General features: G+C 37.5%; 1 long non-coding RNA gene across 1 annotated transcript; it reads right to left on the bottom strand.

The window, feature by feature from the left end:
* Nucleotides 1-262: 262 nt before the first annotated feature.
* LOC136569448 (uncharacterized) lies at nucleotides 263-17021 on the bottom strand. The gene is made up of 3 exons (XR_010785349.1): nucleotides 16910-17021; nucleotides 16769-16820; nucleotides 263-500 (listed from the first exon to the last, which is right to left on the bottom strand). It is a non-coding gene; the product is annotated as an uncharacterized lncRNA (long non-coding RNA).
* Between the last annotated feature and the right edge of the window lie 531 nt (nucleotides 17022-17552).

The following is a 17552-nucleotide window of genomic DNA, read 5'->3' as shown; positions in this document are numbered from 1 at the left end:
AAATCAAAGGGATTTGATAATTCCCTTATCAGTTGTCGTAAGAAATTCTTGAATGTTTTGCCTTTCACTTCAGGTATGGTCAGAAAATAAATATTTGCTTTTCTTCTTGGCACACGGTTTCTTCATTATCAAGTGTTATCCATTTTATGTCTTCTAACCAGTCAGCCTTGAGTATTCAGAAAATTAGAGATAATACTGAAAATTAAGAGAAAAATAAAAATACAGACTGACTGTGGTTGAGCAGAGGTCTGGAGGGGAGCTATGTCTGGGCAGGCCTACTTACAGAATCAGGGCCTTATTTATCAACTTGTATGTTTCTATTTACAGTTGTTGTGTGTCAGTCTTCAGCCCTCATTTTCCCAGTGGTATCTAGGCACAGTTTTTTGAGAGAGAACAAAACCAAGTTGTGAGCCAAACTTATTCCTTTTGCTGGAAAGGGAACAGTAATCTCTGGTGGGTTCATGTCCTGTCCCTTGAAGCTGATTTTTTTTCTTCTTTGTCTTGTTAGGAAAAGAAAGCAAAAAAAAAAATTTGTTAAAACTTCAGTTCTTTAAAATATTTAGTTGAGAATTGAAGGGAAACAATATGTTTAAAGGTTATTTTAATTACATTTACTTAGACTTCCCATAAACAAAATTATGTTAACTTTTCAAATTATTCAGTGTTACTTTGACTTTAGTTTTTTAGATGCCTGAAAGGAAACTAAAGGATATGAAAGGCAGTAATTTTGAAGTAAAAGTTTGACCCCTGAAGGCATTTATTTTTGGTATACAATGTAAAGGATGCTAAAATAAGGAGGGAAAACAATAAACCTAAATCAGAAATGAAAAAGTGTTGTTTTGGGAAAGGTAACAAGCTCTTTAGGTTTAGTTTATTGCTCATCTTTTACTTTTTTTGAGTTGCATTATTGCTTTTTTACATGAATCATTGTGTGATATTATTTGCAGTCTGAGCAACAAAGACAGCAATTGCTGCTAGAGTTAGTGAGCTTTCATAGTCACTTCAGATCTTGTGAACACTCCAACTGTAACAATGAAAGCACACATGTATTAAAGACAAGAAGATAACATAAAATGAAATATTGACTTTACAATCCATTTTCACAGCCATCTGGCTTTCTACTCAAATTTGTCCCACCAGGCCAAAAATTACCTGGATATTCTTTTGCTAGTCACTTGAGAAATATTTGGAATTCAAGAGATGATTTTGGAGACAGAAGACATGCAAAGTCGTTAGTCCTTGGAAACTATGCATGAGCCTCCATGTCTCCAATGGAAAAAAAAGTCTGCTGAGAAATTTGACTAACACCAAGCAACTGTTCTGAAGAATGTGGCTTTAGCTTTTCAAAGTGGAGTCAGCCTGGTAATGACTGCAGCTGTAGTGAAGGGACACAAAAAGCAGAGAGCAGATGGGGTACAGGGAGAAGCTCTTCCATTTCATCAATTCTGCATGAAAGATTTCCTTTAGTAATAAGTCCAGATTGAAAATTCTTCACTCTAATTGACCTTACATAATAACTGCTGAGAGAGAGAGATTTACTAGTTGATAATTACAGCCCTTCATTTCTGAGATTTAGGTTTTCAACCACATAGCCTGAGAATGAAACATGAGTTAAACTGCTGCTCTCTGAGCTGAGAGTATTGGGTTACAAATATTTATCCAAAATAGTAGGAGAAAAGAAGTGTATTGTCACCCCACATTTCACAGGGTGTGTAAAAATTAATACATCTTCCTGCAATGTGGCATTTACTGCATCACATCCTTTTAACCTAACAATGCAAAATGCTAAACTAATATGGGCTTCTAGTAAGAGGAGAGCCATTCTTGTTACACTTGGTGTTATTTTATTTGAAACATGATAATCGTAAGAGGCACAGGTGATGCTGCCCATGATTTACCATAACAAGTTTTTTCTCAAACAAAAGCATATACATTATAGCATCAAGTCTTAAAATACAGGGAAATATTAGAATTAAGATGAGGAGTGCATCTTTAAATTATCTCCTTCCTTCCTCAATGGAGGACAATACCTTAAGGTCTCTTTAAATACCTTGTCATAAACTTCTGTTTTTATCAGAGTTCATCCTCATTCTATATAGAGAGTACACTAGTTTCTGGGCTTGAGTTGGGCTTATTTTTTGAAGACTTTTGTCCAAGGCATTTTTTTTCAGAATTTTGTTGGAAAACAGTGTATGTGTCACTGGGTTGCAAGAAGAGGAAAGCTAGTTTTGTAATTAGACACTATCAAATGCTACACTATCCAATGCTGCCCTTCAGTACCACACACTTTCACTGGAAAAGCTTGTCAGGAAAAAAAGTATTTATAGATAGCTTCACAGCTTTTTTCCATATTACCTCCCTGAGCCATAGACTTCTCTAAATAGTCCATGTTGTGCAGAGCTTCACACTGAGTGTCTGGGAAAACTTGAACTGGTCACCCTGAGTCAACCTGAAATTGATGCCTTTCTCTCCCTCAGGGTATTGTCAGAAATCCAGATTTTTTTAAGGGTTTTTAATAGATACAAAGTGGAATATGAGTATATTTGGACTAAGAAAGTCTACATTAATTTATATAAGAAAATCACACTGGGTTTGTTATAAGATTATTTTGTTGAAGTTGACTTCTTCCACTATTTCTACACCTAAGCACAGCAACAAATCTTCTACATCCCATGGCATTGACATCTTACATAAATAATTCAGGGTCAATAGATGGAATATATGACCATGTTAAATCAGGTCCATTTCCCTTGACAAAGGTTAAAGAAATTAGTTTTTCACGCTTTTCATCTAGTTAAGAGTGAAAAAAATGTGGAAAAGATGACTGATGTTCTAGATAGATAAATCAGCATACGGAAATTAAGATACTGGCATTGATTTTCATGTATAAATAAGAAATATTCTTAGAATAGAATACAATATAGATTATTTAAATTCAACATAAGGTGGACATAAGTTGCAGTGAAAGTGACATTAGGGGAATAATGGCATTTCACTACTGTAACAATTTACAGATGCATATCACGAACAGAAGTACATCATTCTTTAGATTGCTGTCTAGGCAAATATCTTTTTACAAAAATACTTTAGTAATATCCTTGGAAGTGCATCCTCTAAACCAAGGTACATGAATCTGAGTTACAAATAGAAGCTGTTCTTATCTAGAACTTAAGGTCAGTAGCAGATGTTACACATTCCTATAGATGTATGCCCAAAGACAAGGATTTTTTTATTTTAATGGCAGAAATCTGCCAGCTATTCTTGTTTGTCTGCAACAGCTGAGCAATCTTTCAGTGCCATGAGGAGATTGAAAACTTGGCTCATATCTAGCATGGACAAGCTTGCCTTAATCACATTGCTCTTTTAAATGTACACAAGGACATAAACATTGACAGTGCTACAGTAAAGCAGTCTTTTGCTGAAAACAACTGTCAACATTGTCAAGTTTTTTGGAACCTTTTACAATATGATTTCTGTGACAAAGCTTATATAATTCTTACAATTGCAGCAACAATTATCAGCTGCAGCAACAAATTTATATCAAAGAAATACATAGAGAAACATACTGGAGCTGGATTTTCCACTAGACATTCTAAAGCAAATGGATTAAAAGACAATAGAAGATTGTCTTTTAATCCATTTTTAATGGATTAAAAAACAATCTTCTTTTAACTGCAACATCCAGAGATTTCCAGTCCCATTTAAATCAATTTCAAGATTGTTCATAAAAAGTTGCAAAAACAAAGTAAAATATTTTGTCTTTGGTTCACAAGTCAGGTTTATTCTAAATTCTTCACATCTTTTTATTTCTATACTAATCTTCCCATTGAACTTGCAAAGATATGCTTGAAAAAACTAAACACAATTACATTATTCGTGATGCTACTGATACCTGGAATTTTAAAAATCTCAACATGTAAAACTCAGAATAGGCACAGAATAGGTAAATGCTATAGTAAAATGCTGCAGAGGGTGGGGTGGTGCCAAATCTGTACCTATATTAGCTATTGGGAATTCTGGCTCTTCCAGCACCTCTCAAGACCAGTCTCTCAGTATCTGCCACTCTTTAAGTTACTGGACCATTAACACAAGTCTGCAAAAGGGTCTTGGGATTCTTCACACTACGACATTTTCAGCTTATTGTATTCTGCTTTAATGCTTTTCTAGGAGCAAGCATTACTTAAATAAATAATAAAATTAATGTTAATGGTATTAAATAAAAATAGCATATTTTGTTAATTACAATAATACTTACATGAAAGCATATGAAGTTATTTCCAGCCAAATTTCATCCCAAGTGATCTTTCTGATTACCCAAAGTGCTAATTCCTCTAGTTTGGCTTACAGAAGTTTCAATCATTCATTCTTCCTAGTGACCCATAAAATACCCAGTAAAGAAGAACAGGATCCTATCTCACATCTAAGATAGGTTATGAGGACAGTTATGTGTTTGCTCCTGCAGTTCTATTCAGACTGAGCACTCATGTTGCGGAATCCATGAGCCCACGAACTATCCTGTTCATGTCAAACTGTCCCTCTTGAATGCTAATGAGGGCTCTGGACGATACTGTCAACAGCAGAATTTCCCTGTGTCTTCTTAATCACAATTTCTAAAGTCTTTTATATGTATATTAGCTGCCGACACTCTTAGCTCTTCCAGTTCACTTTTCTAATAGATCCTTGCAATGCCTGGGAGATATCTCAGCACAAATGTTACAATTACTGGTGTTTATCTTGAATTAAAGAGAAAGAGGGAAGGAGAGGACAGATTGTGGACACAGTGAGTTTCATAACTCCCAAGAGAACCTAGTGCACACTGTCAAAGTGAGTGGTGACTCGTAGCAGACTCCACAGAGCTTGGGAAAGCTCCATGGAGGATTGAGACTTAACAGTAGGAACTGCTGAGTCATGATGAGACAGCAAAATAACGTCCTGTCTCCAACTCCCCGCCCCAAACCCCATAGGTCACTTTTCCCTAACCCTTACTATTGGACAAGTTTGGATCCCCCTATACCCTATAAAAAGGGGCTGTTTTAGCCCATTCGACAGAAGAAGAGCTGTCACTGGGACCCTTCACAGTCTCCCCAATAAACCATCGCTGTGGAACTGCCAGGACCTCCTTCTCTCTCTCTGTGTGCTTCTGCCTCAGCTAACAGCTGCCCTAGCAAGCAAACAAGAGATAAAATCCTAAGACAGCTTGCAATCACAAAAGAGCTGACAATCACTGGGCTTGTTATGGGTAGGCCTGCGGTGGTTGCGAGCTGACTGGGTATTCGGGCACTCTGTCTCCCAGAGGGACTGGGCTCCCAGACCATCCTGCATAGCTCAATAATAAGGCCAAGATCGAGGCTTTATTAGTGACACACAGTTAATTTGGTTGATGGCCTGAGGCTGCAAATAATAGTCTTGCCCACACCCAGGTTATTCAGCTGCATAATAAGGATGAATGCCTTATTACAGCTTCTGCAGGGACTCAAAATCATTGATATGGTTTTGTTATGAAGGGGAAGTGCTAAGTGATGCAGAATTGTATATGTGCTGCTCTGAGCTTAGGATGTGTTTCTAACTTTTTCTTAAAGTTTAGGAGCACTAGAGTAGTTAATCTTCATGTGATGACAAAAGGAAGAAGGAAAATAAAGTGACACCCTTGAATGAACTGTGAGGAAATAAAATACACAACATATGATAATGCCATGAGTCTGTTACCATGCATTTCTGGGCTGAAAAGATATGGTTTGATGGGTAATTTGTCATGCTGTGCAATAGAGAACAGTAAAGAGTCTTCAGACAGAAGAAAATTACACAAATAGTAGGGAGGAAAGGTATAATTGAAGATGGCAAAAATCTGACAGAAAGACATTTAAAATTACTGTACTGACCTGCTAAATGCAGTTGGGCGTGGAATTCTGACCTCACAAGATGAGGCATTAAATGATGGCCAACTGTGACACTACTGCAGGATAATGTCAATCTTAGGGAGATCTCATAAGGTAAAAAAAAAATTGTTTGATCAAATAAACTGAATCCTTGTTTTACACTTGCATACACAGCCTGAACAAATAGTGAACCTACAACAAGAAGAAATTCTCTATGGTCATGCTCATAGCAGGTATCCACACCCAAGAACCAAGGAACCAAGACCTCCCCTTCTTCTCATGATCTGTACAAGGATTCATTCTTCACCTAGATTTGGGTCTGTAGACAGCCCCAGTGATGTGAGTATTTGCTGCTACTTCAGATGATTTGTTCATTTGTCTCTGAAGACAGAAACTATACCCAGTGGTTTCAGGTCTCTGCAGAAGCCAGGCAAGGACCACCAGAAGTCTTTTCCCACTCAATGAATGGGTCCACTGTTCCTCAAATTCTTGGTTCTTTAACAAAAGCTGTTGAGAATCAGAAAATCAGAGAATCAGAGAATCAAAGAGTGGACCTGTAAGGATCATTGAGGCAAAATTCTGGCCCTGCACAGGACACTGAAAGAATCAAAAGAATCACATCATGGCTCTGAGAGCATTATCCAAGCACTTCTTGAATTCGGGCTTGGTGCTGTCCCTTCTCTGGGGACTCTGTTCCAAATCTGGGTGAAAAACGTTTCTCTGATGTCCAACCTAAACCTCCTCCAACTCAGCTTCATGTCATTTACTCAAATCCTGTCACTGGCCAGAACAGTGAAAGTATCTGTACCTCCTCCCCTTCTTTCCCTCATGAGGAATTTGCAGACTGCTGTGAGGTCTCCCCTTAGTCTTTTCTTTTCCAGGTTGAACAGACCAAGTGACCACTTCTTATATGACTTCCCCTCCAGACACTTCATCATCCTTGCGGGCCTCCTTTGTACACTCTCCTGTAGCAAACCCCATGGAGCTGGGTAAGGCCCCATGGAGAATTGAACAGTAGGAACTGCTGAGACAGCAAAATAAGTTCCTGTCTCTCTGACCCCCGCCCCAAAGCTTATCTCTGTAACCCTATAGGCCACTATACCTAACCCTTACTATTGGTCAAGTTTGGATCCCCCTTAACCCTATAAAAGGAGCCTACTTTAGCCCATTCGACAGAAGAGCTGTCGTTGGAACCTTCATGGCCTCCCCTGCAATAAACATCGCTGTGGAACCCCAAGGCACTCCTTCTCCTCTCTTGCCGTCTGCTGCAGCCTCAAGCCAAGGGCTATGTACCTAGCAAGCTAAGAGCTAAGATCCTAAGAGAGCTGATACCACTATAGAGATGGCAATCACCAAGATAAGGGGGTAGCCTGTGGCATCGGCCTCGAACTAGCCCAGCTTTCAGGCATCCTGTCTCCCTGAGGACTGGGCTCCCGGGCTATCTTGCACTGCTCGATAGAAAGGCCAGATTAGAGGCTTTATTATACTCTCCAATGGCTTTAAATCTTTCTTGTATTGTGGCACCCAAAACTGCACACAGGATTCAAGGTGAGACCACACCAATGCAAAATAAAACAGGGCAAACATGTCCTTTGACCAGCAGGCAATGCTGTGCCTGATGCACTCCATTAGGAAGTGTTTGAGTCTCTCCCTCGGACATGGAATCTTGTGCTCTAGAGACAAAATCAGATACCTTCCCATATCAGATCCCTGCTTCTCATACAATCCCAGCACATCAGTGAAAGACTCTAAAGGAAGTAGAAGGTCAGTTTGCTTTTCCTTTTGATTTATTATGTATTATCTACTCCTCTCAGAGACAAGTTGTGATCTAAACCCTTCAGAAACATTAGGCTACCAAAGATTGATATGACATCTATTACTGATTGCTATGTGTCTCCCTGAATGTGAAGTGTTCATAGTACTTGCCAGCTTCTTACCTTCACTGATGCCCTTTTGTGCTTCATGAAGAATACCACTAGCACACTAATAGCTCTGTCTGCTCCTCAGGAGGTGTTTGAATTCTGTTTCATATCTGCATGCTCTTTTGTTCAAGACAAATCACAGAATATATCTCTTTCTCATCACAGGTCTACCTGAAACACCAGAGAATCATCCTGAAAATAAGCTTCGCAAGATTCCCTCATTGTGGGTACAGCAACAGGAAAACACAACAGGAAAAAAGTTGCTGAGTTAAGAGTTTCCCACCTTCCTGATGCACCCTCTCTGCACAAAGCCTCAAATACAGAGAGCCAGAGCAAATGCAGAATGAGGCACTATCCCATTGCAGAGATAGGATAAAAAAATTTACTACAATACAAACACTTTGAGCATAAAAATAATCTAAGTGGTGAAACTGCAGGTAGTCTGCTGTCAAGTTAAATAAAAATGGAGCAATCCAGATACTCCAATAGAAATTGTTGTTCCATGATCAAGCCTATTTGAAAGGCTATTTGCCAGTGCATTTAAGTACTAAATGAAGATAATTCTTCAGTGAAAAAATGTTCGTTTATCACACATCTTTTGATAATAAGTCAGGGGCTTGTGTGACTCTGTGGCAATTGAATTCACCAGAGAATCCACCCACTGCTGCAGACTGCAGATTATAATTTTTAAAACTAAAATAGGGCTTGGTAGAAAATGAAATCTTCCAGATGTTAATTGAAAAAAAGTCTACACTTTATTCATGTCTTTGTTGGTGAGAAGGCTGTCAGCCAAGAAGCATTGTATCCAGGTCATGAAAGACTTGGATCTCCTTGACAACAGGATTATACCATGTATGGGAAGATCACCTGCAGGTACAAAAGTTTCCAATGTAAAGAGTATTTTCTTTGATGCTTTGTCCTCGGATGTGGCACCCTCTTTCTGACACTGATGACATCAAAAACACGCTCAACCAGTTTTTTTTCCTTTTTGTCATTCAGCTGTTGCTTCTCTTAAGTTACAACCAAAAGAAACTTCCCCTGGAATCAACAGTTTTGCTTGGACTTACATGCTGGGAGGTGCTGAAGTGGCTGATGCAGACTGTCATTTTTGTGTGTCCCAGTTCTTCATTAAGCTAACACCTTCATTTTGTTGAAAAAAACTCCTTGTAGACCAATGGAACTGTGCAGCAGCTGTCTCACCAAGACACATTGTATTTTCTCCCAAATTATCAGCCTTAATTAATCGGAGCTAAGTTTTAAGTGCAGTAGTCTCTCAATGGATTATTGGGCTTTGCTCTGGGTAGCTGTTTCCTGAATAAACAGACTCCTACTTTTTTACCAGTGCCATCTTTGCACTGTTCCCTGACTGGGTTAATGAGCCATAGCATAGCCTCATCTCAGCCCTGTCCCTGGTCCACTTCTTCCTGGTCCTGACTGTGTTATCAGCATGACCCCTGCACCTTACTGATTACTTCACCCTGTGCAGACTCCTTGAACTACTTACAGTTGTCATCTGAACCATATTCCCTTAAAATCTAGCTCATCTAGAACAGAGCAGCTCATCAGAAAGCTGGAAGCATTCATTAATAGCCAAGCAACATTTACCAAAAATAAAGTCACTGAATGACCAAGTAAAATGATCATAGCAAATGCTTGTTTCCATTTTATGCATCTTATCTAATGTATTTCAACTGCAGTTAATACTGCCATAATCACTCCAGCTTCTTGGCAGCTGATGAGATATACATGTTTGAGACAGTGATATCAATTAACTATGCTATCTATGTTATTTAATGCCATATCAGCAATTACTATGACTTCACAACTTATCATTAATGCATTCGATCAGGGTTTTTCCAAAGTAACATTTATTTAACACTTATTTAGATGCTAATCAAAATTCCTAAGACTGATTTTGGATATTGTTCAAATCAGTGCTCTTAGAGACATCAGCTTTGTTTCAGTCTCAATGAATAGGGTACATTAATGCCAAGAAACAATTGAGGATTAGAATTATATTTTTGTGTATACAAGCGGCTATTGCAAAACTCAATTCTTCAGAATATCTGAATGCTACTAGACATTTTTCTGCCTACTGCTTATGGAGCACTGGACAATGTTTGCTGTCATATTTAGAACTGAGAAGGTGGGACAAAGTCAAGGTGAGATTAGTTCTTTGTATCATTCCAAGGAGCAGGAAAAAGATGGGAAGAGAGAAAGAACAACCTGTATATTCCTCCTTTTGTACTACAAACTGTGACCAAGAAGGTAGGGAGCAGACAGCAGCCAGCACATCAATCTATCAATCCATACACAATGCAAAATATACGCACCTTAGTAATGCTCAGATTCTGTGATAATGTTGAGTGCTTAAAATACCTCAAATATCAGAATTAGCCGCCATGCAGCTCTAAGCAAGTTGGGTTGATGTATACAGGCATGGCAAGATCTTGGGTCGATGTATATAGGCATGGCAAGATCTTTTAATCCCTCTTTGGTGACAGTTTTCTGAGTGAAGTCTCAGACAAGCATACACAACCTGGTATTCTCTTGGCAAATTTCTTCTTGGTAAACATGTTATTTGAGCAGGCAGCAGGTATATTACCAAGACTATCCCTGAACTTCTTCCATTATTCCAAAAATCTGTAGGTGTTAGTAATCTCCAGTGAAAAAATTCTACATGTTCCCTTAACAGATATAATCTAGAATACCCCTCCTTCTGCTCATTTCAAATTACGGCTAAATCATCATAGAAAATCCAGCACTAGGCATATAGCCCAAAATGGTAACTTTAAATTTGAATGGTTGAAATTTGACAAGTCATAAACAATGAAAATCTCAATGCAACTTGTGTATGCTTCTGGTCCCAGAACTACCTCAAATGGTAGCTTTCAAATCAACTGTTCATATAGAATGAAAGCATTAAAAAAGAAGGAGGCCCATTTACTCATTTATTAGTAAGCATCTTTTGTAGTCACTGGGACAAATGCAAAATAAATCTCTTATCTATTAAACAGAATGTATTTATAAAATTTGAGCTTTTATGTGTTTGGGAGACAACAGCAAAATATGAAAAATGACTTGTGGGAAGAGGAGTTGAATCATTTTTACATGAAACTGGGAATACTTAGTGAAACCCCTTATATCACTGATCCTTTCCAATATTTATTATAAATATTCCTTTTCAAATAATTAATTTGACAATACACCATATTGCTGATTTGCACTAAAATTTTTTCATTCTAAAAGCTCATAACATTTTGAAGGTTTCAGTTTGTTTTTAGATAGTATCTGTGACTGACTCCCTATCATATTTTCATTTCAATTCTCAGGAAACTATACTAGCTATTACTATGTAAAAGAATTATACAACATAGCAGATCAGTCTGTAACAAACCACACTTTGGCAGAAAAGGTCCCTATTTATTACTTTAAAGTAACTAATAACCAGTGTCAATTGTTCTGCAGTAAACATTCCTGGGGAAGTTCTCATGTCTTTTCTATGGTGACAGAATCTTGGAGCACATTTAAAATAATGGCCTATACATAACTGAGTTCTTCCAGACTACAGCTGCTTTCACTCCAGTGGTATAGATGCATTCACTTCTATCTCAAAATTTGTTTTCATTTTTATTATTTTGACTGTGAGAGAATCTAATAAGACAGGTTGCTGTGAGTTGGTATTTGTAGTTCCTAGAATGAGCCTTATTATCAGCCTGTCACCTAATAGGTGTGCACCTAGTGTGTATCTTCTATATGAACTTCATCTAACTGAGGCAGTGCTACAACCTTCACAGAGCTACTCAAAGGCTGCTCTACATGAGATGCCAAACTTGGGCCCTGCAGTGTCATCTCCTCCTTTACTGCCCCTATGCCCTGCATATTGAATTACACAAACACACTGGCTACCCAGTATTCCTGCATGTGTCAGAAAGTACTTCCTTCCGACTACACGAATAATTTCTCCCCATAGTTTGTTTTGCATTTTTTTAAACAAAATCTACAAATAGAAGCATTTGATGTGCTTGTACAGTTGTGTATACAATTGTCTCAGTGTTTCAGCAGAATCAGTAACTCACTGCAAGGTCAGATTCTTCTCTGATTCACTTGTTTATTCTTCCCCTAGAGTGCTTTTAATTTTCTTTTTTGAAAAGTTGTTTTCACTTTAGAGCATAAAACTGGAAAAGCAGAGAAGTATGTTCCAAAGTTTTCTTTTTCTCCCACCCTAATAGACATGCTTTTTCCAAGGCTGGGCCAAATGATCCTTGAGGTCCCTTCCAATTTGGTATTCTGTGATTCTAGGATAATCTTTTTTCCTGCCTTCAGCTACATTTATGTCAAATCTGACTGGTTTTGCTGCACATCATGCATCTGCCTCTGCCTCCAAACAGCCACAAACAGAATTATTCCTACTTAAACACTTTGTCTCCTTCTGTAGCTCACTGCATTTACTCCATTCTCTTTCATAAAGACCTACCTATTACACCTCCCAACACCTTGGGACCTATCTTATGGACCTACCTATTTCCAACATTTTACTGTGCAACTTCTTTCCTAAATAAAGTTCTTCCTTTCTGTGAAATGTGGTTCACCACCATTGCTAACAACCACTTAAATTGTCAGATACCTCATCTTATCTATCTTAACCCTGCCCTACATCCTTTTCTCAAATTTGTTCAGAATGCTGCAGCTAAACTCACTCTTTTCCTCTACTTTCTATTTACCTTTCAATACTTTTTCTTTAGGGAAAAATCTCAGCTCCTATTCTGTATCAGGAAAACCTATGTAACATTGCTCTCTCTCTCTCTCACTTGCCAAATATATATTTACATCCTTTGTCCTTTCAGAGTTTGCACAGTGATAGAGGGGACACCACAAGCAAATTTGCCCATGTATATTTACTGCTGCATTACACCTATTTGGGTAAATTTGTGAACAGGGAATTTCACACTCCATCACCTTGATACTGTAACTTTGTAATTCCCTCCTCGAAAATCGCTGCTCCTACCAGTGGAAGCAGACTCCCATACCTTTTCTAGCCCAAATTTGAACCAATTTTCTTGTGCACAAGTTTCTCAAACATAGCTGGTTTTCAGCAAGTCAGGTTTCTTTCTCAGTGCTTTTCATTTGGGTATGCTTCAGAAAGGATGAGAATTTATGGCCTGTTTTTGCTCTGATAGCTCAAAAATAAGAGGAGGTTATTTTACTCCTTGGAGAATTCCTTGTCTGCATTTTGTTCTGCTGATGGTCCATAAGAGTCTTCACATAACTCAACTCACTCTTCTTTTTACAAAAATACTACCTGCTCCTTTGTCATATTCCTAAATTTTTTCCCGGATTTTTTCCCTACATATTTGTATTTTACCTATAAATTCAAAAACCATTCAATGAGTCTTTATTTTTCTGAAGTATGCCTAAGTTGATGGTGCTAGAAAAGTGATCTGTGGAAAACTAAAATAGTAATAATAAGTTAGGCATATGATGATCTAGAGTTGTATAATATGCCCATTATCATACGATCTGTGCAGTTTTGTCATAGCTTTTTAGCACCTGAAAAACTGAATATAGGCCAAATGTTGAATCTCTATTTTGCGTGATGGAGAAGGGAGACAGATTTTATCTGCAATATGCTCAGGCTGACTTTCTAGCATTTTGGAAGTGATTCTTTAACAAATGCTAGGAGAAAAAAAAAAAAAAGACATCTTGGATTAAAAAGCTAAAAATCATAAAGCTGAGAACATATTACTTAGATGAAGATTTATGTGCCCAAGAGATACCACTAACAATTTACCTCATTCCTTTTTCTCCCCAAGGTCTGTGGTTAGGAAGAATTGGATTTTTACCAGTCTAGATCCAACAGGGCCAATCTTGGTTTCATCATTTCAAAAGGTGCAAAGTCAAGACCAGCTTTCACTGTATTTTGCAATGCACCTGAGCAATCCTTCAAGAATGTAGCTGAATTTTTTTTTTCAAGATCATGGGCAAAGTCAGAGGTTCCTCATCAACCTCAGGCTGAACACATAGAGGGCTGAGTTGAGATTAGGTTCTCTTTCTACTTTCCCATTTAGTACCCCAGCAACCTTGACCTTGTAGCAAGGTCAGGGACACGATGAAAGGGAAATGGAAAAATTGCCATGTGCACAGCTTCCTTCTCTGGAGGCTGAAAGTTTCACCTCTCTGATATGCTTAGTTGGCTCACAGGAAAAGTTCCTGAGAGCAATCAGAATCCTAGGTCTCATGTGGCAATCCGCAGAGCAAACAGGCCAGCCCGCAGGCGGAGTACTCACTGAGGCTTTCAAAGGGGGTCAGGCAGCTCCAATTTGCATACGCAATGATCACTTTTAAAATAAAATTATTACACATTTGTAAACAGATATCCATAAATAAAAGTATAAACCTGATATGGAGAATCTGGCATGCAAAAAGGTAACAGTTTTTATCACATATCAAAGTTTTACAGAATTTCTACACAAATACTGTTCCAGCCTAATTAGTGGAGAAATCATTTGTGCCATCCGCACTCATCATGGACTGTGCTGTGGACACAATGTGGCAAATAAAAACAATAACAGTGGTAAATGAAAATTATATGCAGGGATATATACTTACCAAACCAAGGCTCTAAAACAGTAGCATTTCAGAGAGAAGTACTGGATCTTTACAGACAGAAATGTGTTTTTCTGATAGCCATTGTGATTAACAAGGTATTTCATTGTTTCAGCCTGGCTCAATTGAAGAAAATGGTTTTATAAACAAAATTAGGGCAGGATTTTTTTAAAAATACATAGAAGATGTTAACTAATAGATAGAAGTAACTAATTTTCATATATTTTAAATCACAGTACATTAAAAATGTGCATCATTAATTGTACCAATTAATAGGTGGAATTACAAGAGAGTTTTGAATTTGAGCCAAGATAATATTGAAATAACAACATTTGATCTGCAAAGGATCTTCTTCAGAATGATAGCTTTGAAAATAAATGTAGCTCATGCCAATGTTTCTTTTTCTACATGGAAGTATCAATAAAATCCCTTATTTCTCTTAGCTCTATGCTTTGATATTTTAACTAAGTAGTGTGGCAGACACATCTTGAAAGAAAAAATATTATTTTGCTTTCCAGTCATTTCTGGGTAAAAACCCAGAATAAGCTCCCTTAATTTCATCCTTTTTTTCAGTTTCAAGACAATTAAGCTCTCAACTTCTATGACCTACAACAGAGCCACATGAGTGGGTATGGCCGTTAAAAAGAGAAAATAGTCTGATTTCTTATAAGTTTCTTCCTATTCCTTTTTTCATAAATATAGAAAACCAGACTAGACTAATGCAATAAGAACATTGATTTAGTCAGATGGTGATGTGAACTATGATCATTGTTTTTCAAACAGTAAAGGATAACGAAAAGTTTCAGAATTTTAATTCATCAGGACTTTTAGAACATTAATTTTAATCTAAGAATAGAGTGGATAGGAGATTGGAAATGAAACACTTGATTTTATCAAACATCATGAAAGTACAAGATCTTTATTATGACAGATATGAGCCCCAAGAACCAAGCTTCCACATAGAAAGTAATAAAAACACTTAATTATTTGGTACTCAGCTCTTGAACCCTGAATAACTGAAGTACATATTGAGAGAGCAGTACTTAAAATGTTTCCATGGATACAAGATGATGCTAATAAGGTCCATGTTTCTATCTGAAAGGGTGCCCCTGCAGAGACATAAAGCTTGGTGAGTGGTTGTTTATACAAGTAAGTAAATAGGAACCTTGTTTATCTTACAAAGAGCTCCTGATCTGCAATTTTTGCCTCATTTCTTAGAAAGGAATATTTTGCTCCTTCTAAACAGCATATTAGAGCAAAGTAGACACTATTGAATTTTTTTCTTTAAAGCCACTTGAGTTTATTGCCTAGTTTTCAAGTGGAAAGTGGAGTAACTAGGTATGTTGCTACCAATCCTGGCACCTATGTTGGTGACTCTTTTTTTAATTCTGTGAGAAGACACACAGGTGTAAATTACACCTTTCTCTTTCAATTACCAGAAGCCATCTCCAGGAAGAAAAAAGAGAAAAAGAAAAGCAAGAGGCAGATATAAATTATAAATACCCTTCTATAAATAAATCATAAATATTCAATAAGGATAAGCATATCAAGTTTTGATCATTTCCCTCAAAAGACCCTCCATTTACTTTAGGTCCCATTTTAAAAGGGTCTAGTTCCTAGACTATGACAGCATAAGTGCTACAAAATGTAGCAAATCACAAACATGTGATTTTGAAATTCAGACTCTCAATTCTGCATGCTTTTTAATTTTGGGAATGAGATTAATACCTTCTATGGGATATGTTTAAGTTTTCTAATACTTTTTTGGATAAAAATCACAATGAATTATGGAAGAGAAAGATAATCAACTTTAACAGCACAATTTAACAACCTGAATTTAAAGGTCTGTGTGCTGTGTTCCTATTTTTAAAAAGTTTTCTTCCAGCCACAATTAAGAGAACACAGCCTCATCTTGTTCATAGATTCTTCTTCGAATAATGTAATTTTAACATCTATTTAAAGGAAGAAATTTGTTTGCCATACGTGAGCCTCTTGGCCTTCCTTCCTCTTGAAGGAGCAATTCCTGGATACTGGATAAGACTACCGAGTAAATATTTTCCATTTGAACTTGCAGAATACTTTTGAAGGGGGATGGCAATGCTCTGTTCATTTGCCAGCATTGACAAAGGTCTGCTTGTCAGTGATACCTTTTACAGCTAAATTTACTCAGGAGTGACAGAAGCAGGTGCACCTTGGCCTGCCAGACACTTGTGCACACACATCACACAGCCTACAGGTCAACATCCAAAGGAGAAAAAGCCTGGGTCTGCAGAGCAGAGGGTGAGTGAGGCAAACACAACCCAAACTGGGGGGCTTCTCTTTAAAGCCAGCTGGTCTGGCTTTATTCTACCGGGATTTTTTTACCTGATTTTTTTGATCAACGAAGCCCTCAGCAGGTGCTGACGGGTACAACTTCCTGGAGAAGCAGAAGAAGGGCACTGGTGAGTTTTAATAGAAAAAAAATATTAAAAAACTATTCTTATGTCTCTGGAATGTTCTGCTTACCACAGCATTGGGTGTTTCAGCTCCAGGCTCATGGTTACTCTCACAAAGCTTTCTTCAAGAGCAAACAGATAAGCTTTGTAGCATGCTTTGCATTTAACTTGATACAGTGCTTGATTTTATCTTCTGTTGCCAAGAAAAGCTTCTTTAAACTGACTGTATAATTATAGTCACTTTCTTTCCACTGTTTCTATGATTCTGGATGGAAAGAAAATAAAGGATTACAGGCAGGAACAGCAGAAGCTAGACATTGCTCGCTGAGGTTGTACTCTGTGCTCTCCATCTGCATCCTTTAAAATAAATGAGTTATCCTGTAATTTCCAAACAAACCAAAAGGATTTCTTGTCTGTAGACTGCACAGTATTTGGAACTTCAGCAGTCATTCTAATTCTTAGAAATTCCTTCTGAACATCAACTAAGTTTTCTTTGTAATGAGTGAAATTAACTGTTTAAAGCATTTTACAGGACAATCAAAGATTTCTCATGCAAACTGGTTGCCTTATACTAAACTGAAATGTAAATTGTAAGCTACAGGCTCCATGAGAGAAGTGCTTGACATGGTGCTTTTTAAAGATATCATGAATTTACACATTCCCTTGTTTTAAAACCACAAATCATGCCTGTGTGTATATTCCTTAATTTGCAT

Source organism: Molothrus aeneus, chromosome Z (assembly GCF_037042795.1).
Source record: "Molothrus aeneus isolate 106 chromosome Z, BPBGC_Maene_1.0, whole genome shotgun sequence".
NCBI lineage: Eukaryota > Metazoa > Chordata > Aves > Passeriformes > Icteridae > Molothrus > Molothrus aeneus.
This window is presented reverse-complemented; position numbering and strand designations above follow the sequence as displayed.